The sequence below is a fragment of the Arachis ipaensis genome, chromosome B1, assembly GCF_059453495.1.
Source record: "Arachis ipaensis isolate K30076 ecotype BB chromosome B1, ASM5945349v1, whole genome shotgun sequence".
NCBI classification, from domain to species: Eukaryota; Viridiplantae; Streptophyta; class Magnoliopsida; order Fabales; family Fabaceae; genus Arachis; species Arachis ipaensis.
Window position 1 is genome coordinate 77,219,788 of NC_142436.1, and position 9,857 is coordinate 77,229,644.

The 9,857-nt window shown below is 41.4% G+C and overlaps 1 non-coding gene across 1 annotated transcript; it reads left to right on the forward strand.

Moving 5' to 3' along the window:
- Positions 1–9,220: 9,220 nt before the first annotated feature.
- Positions 9,221–9,328, forward strand: LOC148577100 (small nucleolar RNA R71). Its single transcript, XR_015903765.1, has one exon. It is a non-coding gene; the product is annotated as a small nucleolar RNA R71 (small nucleolar RNA).
- The last annotated feature ends 529 nt before the right edge of the window (positions 9,329–9,857 follow it).

A 9,857-nucleotide genomic window follows, 5' to 3' on the forward strand; every position in this document is an offset into this window, starting at 1 on the left:
GGATTAATATTAGCAATTTAAAGGCCCAGGAAGCATGTTTTTAATCATAGCACAAAATCAGGAAGGAAAAAGTAAAACCATGCAAATAGTATGAATAAGTGGGTATAGAGTTGATGAAATCCACTCAATTGAGAACAAGATAAACCATAAAATAGTGGTTTATCAATGATCGTTCCTTTTTTAATTTTAATTCTATTGAGTTATTGTTTGTTTTTAGTTTCATTTTATTTTATTTTATTTTATTCTCCCTGGAATCATTCATAACATCCGCATTAGCATTTGCATTCTGCATATACTCTAAAAAAAAAAAAAAATCACACCACACGTGTGCATGGGCCACGCGTGGGCGTCGATCTCAAATCGACGTCTCCATCCAACGCCCAGAAAGTTGGGCTGGAATCGTGCGGCTGGTATGCGTTAGGCATAAATTGGGCCACGCGTACGCGTCAACGACACGTACGCGTCATTTTCACTTACACACACCACGCGTGGGCGTAGGCGACGCTTACGTGTCGCGTGAAAATTTTTGCCCCCTTAATTGAAACAGAGAGTTGCGCCAAAACGACGCTGGATTTATGCGTTTAGCACAATCCTAGTCGACGCGTACACGTGCCTCACGCGTACGCATCATTTTCACTATCCCTCATTCACGCGTTCACGTCAATGACGCTTCCGCGTCGCTGCACTTCCGCCTCATCCATGCTTTCGCGTGATCCACGCGTCCGCGTGGATTTGAATTTACTTACCCCCTCGACGCGGAAACCCTAACCCCAGTGTTGCCCCTTTTTCCCCCCAACCCCTCAGCGCTTCCTCTCTCTCCTCCAACCTTCCACCCACCACCAGCCACCACCGTCGCCGACCAAGTCCACCGCGCCACCCTCGCCGCACCGCCCTTACCCCCCTCTTTCTCCCCTTCTCTTATTTTTCTTATCCCTACCCCCTGCCTCCACCGCGGCCGAACCAGACCCCCTGCCACCACCGCAGGCACCCAGCGCCGTCGTGCCGCCCACCAGCGCCACCACACCACCACCCTCTCTCTGCGTTCAATTTCTGTCACTACGCACACCAGGTTCCACTGCACTCCGATTCCTTTCTAGTTCCAGTTAGTTAGTTTGCATATTTTTCAAATTCTGTTCAAATTAGGATAGCAAGAGATGCATGTTCGTAATGGATTTTAGGTGGTTAGGTAGCTAGGATGTGGTTAGTGGATTTAGGCCTGATAATTGTGCCGTTCTTGCTTTTTGCTTTATCTGTTTCGCAATTCTGAAATTGCTGTGCTGTTGATTTTGCTATTCACTGCTGTTCCATTCCTGTTCAATACTACTTTGTTTCAGCAGATCTTAATTGAGTGTTGCCAATGCCTATATAACTGCACATACATTAGCATTCTTGTTGACATTTGCTTTATCCTCATTAATTCGTTAAGCCAAATACATTGCATCCATATCCTATATTCTTGCTTGCTTTCTGAATTTGCTAAAGCCAGGTTGATTACATATACCTAATTACTGCTGTTTAGGCTTAGCTAAATCATTTATTGCTGTTTTGGATTAGCTAAACTTGCTTATTGCCTACACTTGCTATTTTTGGTCTTACCTGTTCTAGGATTCATATAAGCTGCTAATATTGCTTAAACAGTAATGCTACTTGCATTATTAAGCTATTTGATTTTCCGGGAACGTCCAATTTATAGCCGAAATGCTGCCCAATTTTTTTCCACAAATTGTTTCACTCAATTCCCATTTATAAATTGGCTTTGGTACTTTTAAACTCTACACTAATTGGTTTCAACCAAGCCATTTAATGGATGAATGGGCTAGAATTCCTACTTCTTCTGGTTCCCTTATTAGTTAAATCGCTTTATTGATGATTTTGTTCATTTTTGCACTTCTTTTATTTTCATGTTTATCATCAATAATCCGCAATATCTACTAGAATGTGAGTTGCTTGTTCTTTACGTTTATGCAATTTTTGTTCATTAGAAACTACAATACCGTGCCACTCACTTTAACTTCACTTTTTAACTCTTAACTGCATTAACTTTCTAACTTCTCTCTTAATTTTCACCTAACTACTTTCAACCCATTTCATGGCACGATTACTGTTGTTCCTGATAAACAAGCATTCCGCATATCATAGATCTTGGATTGTGATTTTTATTTTAATTCTTTGATTTTTAGCTGGCATACAGTCCAAAATTCTACATCTATCTAACTCACTTCATGCTTATATTGTTATTCTATTCCTCTTTTGCCTAGCTATGCTTATATTGCTCAAATACTATTTGCTTACCTGTTTTCCTGCTTTAATTTAATAAACTGTATCCTGGAACCTCTGCTTTTCAAGATGTCTAACCCAAAAGGCAAAGGAAAAGCCAAAACAGGAACATGCAAAAGAAAAAGCGGAGAATCCTCGACCACTATCCTGGATATACTGCATGATGATTCCTGGCGGGAGAAGAATTTTACTCCGCAGGAAAAAGTTGATCAATTAGTGCCTGCAACCGACCCAGTCAAGTTTGTAAACTGATACTGTGAACTGAAGTATCCAGTCTTTGCAACTTCAAGGAACCTATATCTAGAAAAGACCCTCCGAATTCCAGCCAAATTACAATAGTACGCTACAGAACAAATCAAACAGAGAGGCTGGTTCTTTCTGGAGAGGAACTTGACTGAGGTCAATGCATCTTGGGTCAGAAAATTTTACTGCAACTATTTTAAAACAACCCTGGATGCAGTGCAGCTCAGAGGCAAACAGATTCTAGTTACTAAGGAGGCGATTGAAGACATCCTCCATTTCATGCTTAAATCCGATCAGCCAGATGGTTATCAGCAGGATGAGGAAGATATGAGATTTATGAGGTTTGATTGGGAAGCAGTGAAGTGCACCATATCTATTGATCCTGCTGTCCCCTGGGTTATGGGTAAGTCAACAGTGACCCCAAAAGGGATCAAAATCATCTACCTCAACGATGAGGCTTCACGAGACTGAGGTGCCAGCTGCCATGATTTCTCTTATCTGGTGCATGATAGAAGGCAAGGACCTGTACCTTCCCTGATTTATTCGGTACTCCATGTCCAGGGTTCATGTCCGAGGCACTCTGCCCTTCCCCTATTTGATTACTCAGATGGGCCGCCGAGCTGAGGTACCTTAGGAGCTTGCGGATGAGAAGCCACCAGTCGCTGACTGCAAGAAGATCATCCCACATGGCAGAAAGTTTATGGCTCTGGGTTACAGACCGCCCTTTCTCACTGCCTCCGCTGATGCAGCCACATCTTTTGATGCTCCTTCAGCACCTGCCGCACCAGCCACCACCACAGCACCTTCACCTGCTTCCGAGCCCATTTACAACTTAGTTTACCGCCTCTTTCAGCGGTTAGACCAGATGGAGCGCCGCAACAAACGGCGATATGAGAGGTTTAAGCGTCGCAGCAAGCGACGCTATGAGCATTTGAAGTTGATGATCCGGTCAGGCCACGATGACATCCCTTCCGATCCTGACACACCATCAGAGCCATCTGAGGAGGAGGCGGATGACCAGGTGGAGGATGCACGAGCAGAGGCTGCGCAGGCAGGACCCGAGCAGGCTGCGTGGTGCACGAAATTGTGATCTCAACGGCGCCAAAAACTTGGTACGCACGTTCATAATCTCAATTCTTTTTGTCACAACTCTGCACAACTAACCAGCAAGTGCACTGGGTTATCCAAGTAATAAACCTTACGTGAGTAAGGGTCGATCCCACGGAGATTGTCAGCTTGAAGAAAGCTATGGTCATCTTGTAAATCTCAGTCAGGCAGATTCAATTGGTTATGGGATTTTGATAATTAAAATATAAATAACGGAAAATAAAGATAGAAATACTTATGTAATTCATTGGTGAGAATTTCAGATAAGCGTATGGAGATGCTTTGCTCCTTCTGAATCTCTGCTTTCCTACTGTCTTCATTCAATCATTCATACTCCTTTCCATGGCAAGCTGTATGTTGGGCATCACCATTGTCAATGGTTACTTCCCGTCCTCTCAGTAAAAATGGTCCAAATGCGCTGTCACCGCACGGCTAATCATCTGTCAGTTCTCGATCATGTTGGAATAGGATCCAGTGATCCTTTTGCGTCTGTCACTACGCCCAACACTCGCGAGTTTGAAGCTCGTCACAGTCATCCCTTCCCAGATCCTACTCGGAATACCACAGACAAGGTTTAGACTTTCTGGATCTCAGGAATGGCCACCAATAATTCTAACTTATACCACGAAGACTCCGATCTTTCAGAATGGAGGCTAAGGGATAAACGCTCAATCCAAGGTAGAACGGAAGTGGTTTTCAGGCACGCGTTCATAGGTTGAGAATAGTGATGAGTGTCACGGATCATCATATTCATCATGGTTGAAGTGCAAGCGAATATCTTAGAATAGGAATAAGCTTGAATTGAATAGAAAAACAATAGTACTTTGGATTAATTCATGAGGAACAGCAGAGCTCCACATCTTAATCTATGGTGTGTAGAAACTCTACCGTTTAAAATACATAAGTGATGAAGGTCCAGGCATGGCTGAATGGCCAGCCCCCTAAACGTGATCTCTGAACATAAAAATTATTCAAAGACTAACCAGAGATATAAAATAAATCACTAAAAGTAGTTTTTATACTAAACTAGTAGCTAGGGTTACATAAGATAAGTAAATGATGTAGAAATCCACTTTCGGGCCCACTTGGTGTGTGCTTGGGCTGAGCATTGAGCTTTCATGTGTAGAGACTCTTTTTGGAGTTAAACGCCAGGTTGTAACCTGTTTCTGGCATTTAACTCTGATTTCCACCCTGTTTCTGGCATTTAACTCCAGAATAGGGCAGGAAGTTGGCGTATGAACGCCAGTTTGCATCATCAAAACTCGGGCAAAGTATGAACTATTATATATTGCTGGAAAGCCCTGGATGTCTACTTTTCAATGCAATTGAGAGCGAGCCAATTGGGCGTCTGTAGCTCCAGAAAATCTATTTCGAGTGCAGCGAGGTCAGAATCTAATAGCATTTGCAGTCCTTCTTCAGCCTCTGAATTAGATTTTGCTCAGGTCCCTCAATTTCAGCTAGAAAATACCTGAAATCATAGAAACACACACAAACTCATAGTAAAGTTCAGAAATGTGATTTTTATTTAAAAACTAATAAAAACATAGTAAAAACTAACTAAATTATACTAAAAACTACCTAAAAACAATGCCAAAAAGCGTATAAATTATCCGCTCATCACAATACCAAACTTAAATTGTTGCTTGTCCCCAAGCAACTGAAAATCAAATAGGATAAAAAGAAGAAAATATACTATAAATTCCAAAATATCAATGAAACTTAGCTCCAATTTAGATGAGTGGGGCTAGTAGCTTTTTGCCTTTGAACAGTTTTGGCATCTCACTTTATTCTTTGAAGTTTAGAATGATTGGCATCTATAAGAACTTAGAATTCAGATAGTGTTATTGATTCTCCTAGTTCAGTATGTTGATTCTTGAATACAGCTACTTTATGAGTCTTGGCTGTGACCCTAAGCACTTTGTTTTCCAGTATTACCACCGGATACATAAATGCCACAGACACATAACTGGGTGAACCTTTTCAGATTGTGACTCAGCTTTGCTAAAGTCCCCAATTAGAGGTGTCCAGGGTTCTTAAGCACACTCTTTTTTTGCTTTGGACCTCGACTTTAACTGCTCAGTCTTAAGCTTTTCACTTGACACCTTCATGCCACAAGCACATGGTTAGGGACAGCTTGGTTTAGCTGATTAGGCCAGGATTTTATTCCTTTGAGCCCTCCTATCCATTGATGCTCAAAGCCTTGGATCCTTTTTACCCTTGCCTTTTGTTTTAAAGGGTTATTGGCTTTTTGCTCTTGCCTTTTGGTTTAAAGAGCTATTGGCTTTTTCTGCTTGCTTTTTCTTTTTTCTTTCTCTCTCTTTTTTTTCGCCCTTTTTTCTGCAAGCTTTTGTATTCACTGCTTTTTCTTGCTTCAAGAATCAATTTTATGATTTTTCAGATATTCAATAATATTTCTCCTTTTCATCATTCTTTCAAGAGCCAACAAATTTAACATTCATAAACAACAAATTCAAAAAAATATGCACTGTTCAAGTATTCATTCAGAAAATGAAAAGTGTTGCCACCACATCAAAATAATTAAACTAAGCTCAAGGATGAATTCAAAATCATGTACTTCTTGTTCTTTTATTTTTAGATCATTTTTCATTTAAGAAAGTTAATGGATTCATAGGACATTCATAGCTTTAAGGCATAGACACTAGACACTAATGATCATGTAATAAGGCACAAACATAAATAAAAATAAAGCATAGTAAATGAAAAAAATAGAAAAATAAAGAACAAGGAAATTAAAGAACAGGTCCACCTTAGTGATGGCGACTAGTTCTTTGGATTCGGGTTCATACTTTGATCATGGTTCCTAGTGATCCATGCGTTTGCATATAACTCTTGAACCATTAAGATTCTGACTTGTTGAATAGGATTAGAGAGAATTTCCCGTCCTCTTCTTTTAGTCTCATGTCAGATCTCCGGATATTCGCCCTTTTTGAGCTTAAAAAGGGCCTCAGGGATCACCTTTTTCTTAACCACAACTTCATAGAAGTGGTCTTGATGGACCTTTGAGATGAATCTCTCCATATCCCATGACTCAGAGGTGGAAGCAATTGCCTTCTCTTTCCTTTTTCTTGAGGTTTCTCTGGCCTTAGATGCCATTAATGGTTATGGAAAAACAAAAAGCAACGCTTTTACCACACCAAACTTAAAATGTTTGCTCGTCCTCGAGCAAAAGAAGAAAGAAAATAGTAGAAGAAGAAGAAAATGGAGGAGATGGAGGGGAAGAGTGTATTCGGCCAAGGGGGGAAGAAGTGTTTGTAATGTGTGAAAATGAGGTAGTGTTGAGGGGTTTATATAGGGGTGGGGGAAGGGTTAGGTTTCGTGTATTAGGGTTGGGTTTAGGAGGGAAAGGATTTTGAATTTGGAGGTAGGTGGGGTTTTTTTGGGGAAGAGTAGATGGATGTGAGTGGTGAAGGGTATTTGGGGAAGAGTGTTATGAAAGGGTGTGAAGAGGAGAGAAGAAGAGATGGGGTAGGTGGGGATCCTGTGGGGTCCACAGATCCTGAGGGGTCAAGCACTTAGCATCCCTGCTCCATTTAGGGCATGCAAAACGCCCTTAGATTGCACTTCTGGCGTTAAATGCCCGTTTGCTGCTTGTTTCTGGCGTTTAACGCCAGTTTTTCTCCCATTTCTGGCATTAAACGCCAGCTTGATGATTCTTTCTGGCGTTAAACACCAGTTTGATGCTTCTTACTGGCGTTTAAACGCCAGTAAGTTCTTCCTCTAGGGTGAGCTATTTTTCATGCTATTTTTCATTCTATTTTTGATATTTCAGTTGTTTTTGTGACTTCACATGATCATCAACCTAAAGAAAACATAAAATAGCAATGGAAAATATATAGATATAATTAAATAACATTGGGTTGCCTCCCAACAAGCGCTTCTTTAATGTCAATAGCTTGACAGTGAGCTCTCATGGAGCCTCACAGATAATAAGAGCAATGTTGGGGCCTCTCAACACCAAACTTAGAGTTTGGTTGTGGCATCCCAACACCAAACTTAGAGTTTGAATGTGGGGGTTTTGTTTGACTCTGTATTGAGAGAAAGTTTTCATGCTTCCTCTCCATGGTTACAGAAAGAGAACCTTGAGTTCTGAATATAAGGTAGTCCTCATTCAACTGAAGGACTAACTCTCCTCTATCAACATTAATCACAGCTTTTGCTGTGGCTAGGAAGGGTCTGCCAAGGATGATAGATTCATCTTCATCCTTCCCAGTGTCTAGGATTATGAAATCAGCAGGGATGTAAAGGCCTTCAACATTCACTAGCACCCCTCTACTAGTCCATAAGCCTGTTTCATTGATTTATCTGCCATCTCCGGTGAGATTCTTGCAGCTTGTACCTCAAAAATTTCCAGTTTCTCCATTACAGAGAGTGGCATGAGGTTTATCCCTGACCCCAGGTCACACAGAGCCTTCTCAAAGGTCATGGTGCCTATGGTACAAGGTATGAAGAATTTTCCGGGATCCAGTTTCTTCTGAGGTAATGTCTGCCTCATTAATGCATTCAGTTCATTAGTGAACAAGGGCGGTTCATCCTCCCAAGTCTCAGTACCAAATAACTTGGCATTCAGCTTCATGATTACTCTTAGATATTTAGCAACTTGCTCTTCAGTGACGTCTTCATCCTCTTCAAAGGAAGAATATTCATCAGAGCTCATGAATGGCAGAAGGAAGTTTAATGGAATTTCTATGGTCTCTGTATGAGCCTCAAATTCCTTTGGTTCCTCAAAGGGAAATTTCTTTCTGTCCAGAGGACGTCCCATGAGGCTTTTCTCACTGGGATTCACGTCCACCTCACTCTCTTCAGGTTCGGCCATGTTGGTCATGGTTATGGCCTTGCACTCTCTCTTGGGATTTTCTTCTGTGTTGCTTGGGAGAGTACTGGGAGGAGTTTCAGTAATCTTCTTACTCAGCTGACCCACCTGTGCCTCCAAATTTCTAATGGAGGACCTTGTTTCATTCATGAAACTTAGTGTGGTCTTGGATAGATCAGAGACTATGGTTGCCAGGCCAGAATGGCTCTGTTCAAAATTCTCTGTCTGTTGTTGAGAAGATGATGGAAAAGGCTTGCTATTGCTAAACCTGTTTCTTCCACCATTATTATTGAAGCCTTGTTGAGGCTTTTGTTGATCCTTCCATGAGAAATTTGGATGATTTCTCCATGAAGGATTATAGGTATTTCCCTAGGGTTCTCCCATGTAATTCACCTTTGCCATTGCAGGGTTCTCAGGATCATAAGCTTCTTCTTCAGAAGATGCTTCTTTAGTACTATTGGATGCAGATTACAATCCCTTCAGACTCTGAGAAATCATATTGACTTGAGTCAATATTTTGTTCTGAGCCAATATGGCATTCAGAGTATCAATTTCAAGAACCCCCTTCTTCTGAGGTGTCCCATTGTTCACAGGATTCCTCTCAGAGGTATACATGAACTGGTTATTTGCAACCATTTCAATGAGTTCCTGAGCTTCTGCAGGGGTTTTTAGATGAAGAGATCCTCCTGCAGAATGGTCCAATGACATTTTTGACAACTCAGACAGACCATCATAGAATATACTTATGATGCTCCATTCTGGAAGCATGTCAGTAGGACACCTTTTGATTAGTTGCTTATATCTTTCCCAAGCTTCATAGAGGGACTCACCTTCCTTCTGTATGAAGGTTTGGATTTCCACTCTAAGCTTGCTCATCTTTTGAGGTGGAAAGAATTTGGCCAGGAAAGCACTGACCAGCTTATCCGAAGAGTTCAGGCTTTCCTTAGGTTGTGAATCCAACTATGTTCTAGCTCTGTCTGTTACAGCAAAAGAGAAAAGCATAAGCCTGTAGATATCGGGATCAACTCCATTGGTCTTGACTGTGTCACATATTTGCAAGAATTCAGCCAAAAACTGATGAGGATCTTCCATTGGAAGTCCATGGAACTTGCAATTCTGCTGCATTAGAGAAACTAATTGAGGCTTAAGCTCAAAGTTGTTTGCTCCAATTGCAAGAATTGAGATGCTTCTTCCATAGAAGTTGGAAGAGGGTGCAATAAAGTCACCAAGCATCTTCCTTGCATCTCCACCATTGTTATTGGGTTCGGCCATGTCTCCTTCTTTTTCGAAAATTTCTGTCAGGTCTTCTGCAGAGAGTTGTGCCTTAGCTTCCCTTAGCTTCCTCTTCAGAGTCCTTTCAGGTTCAGGGTCAGCTTCAACAAGAATGTTCTTATCCTTG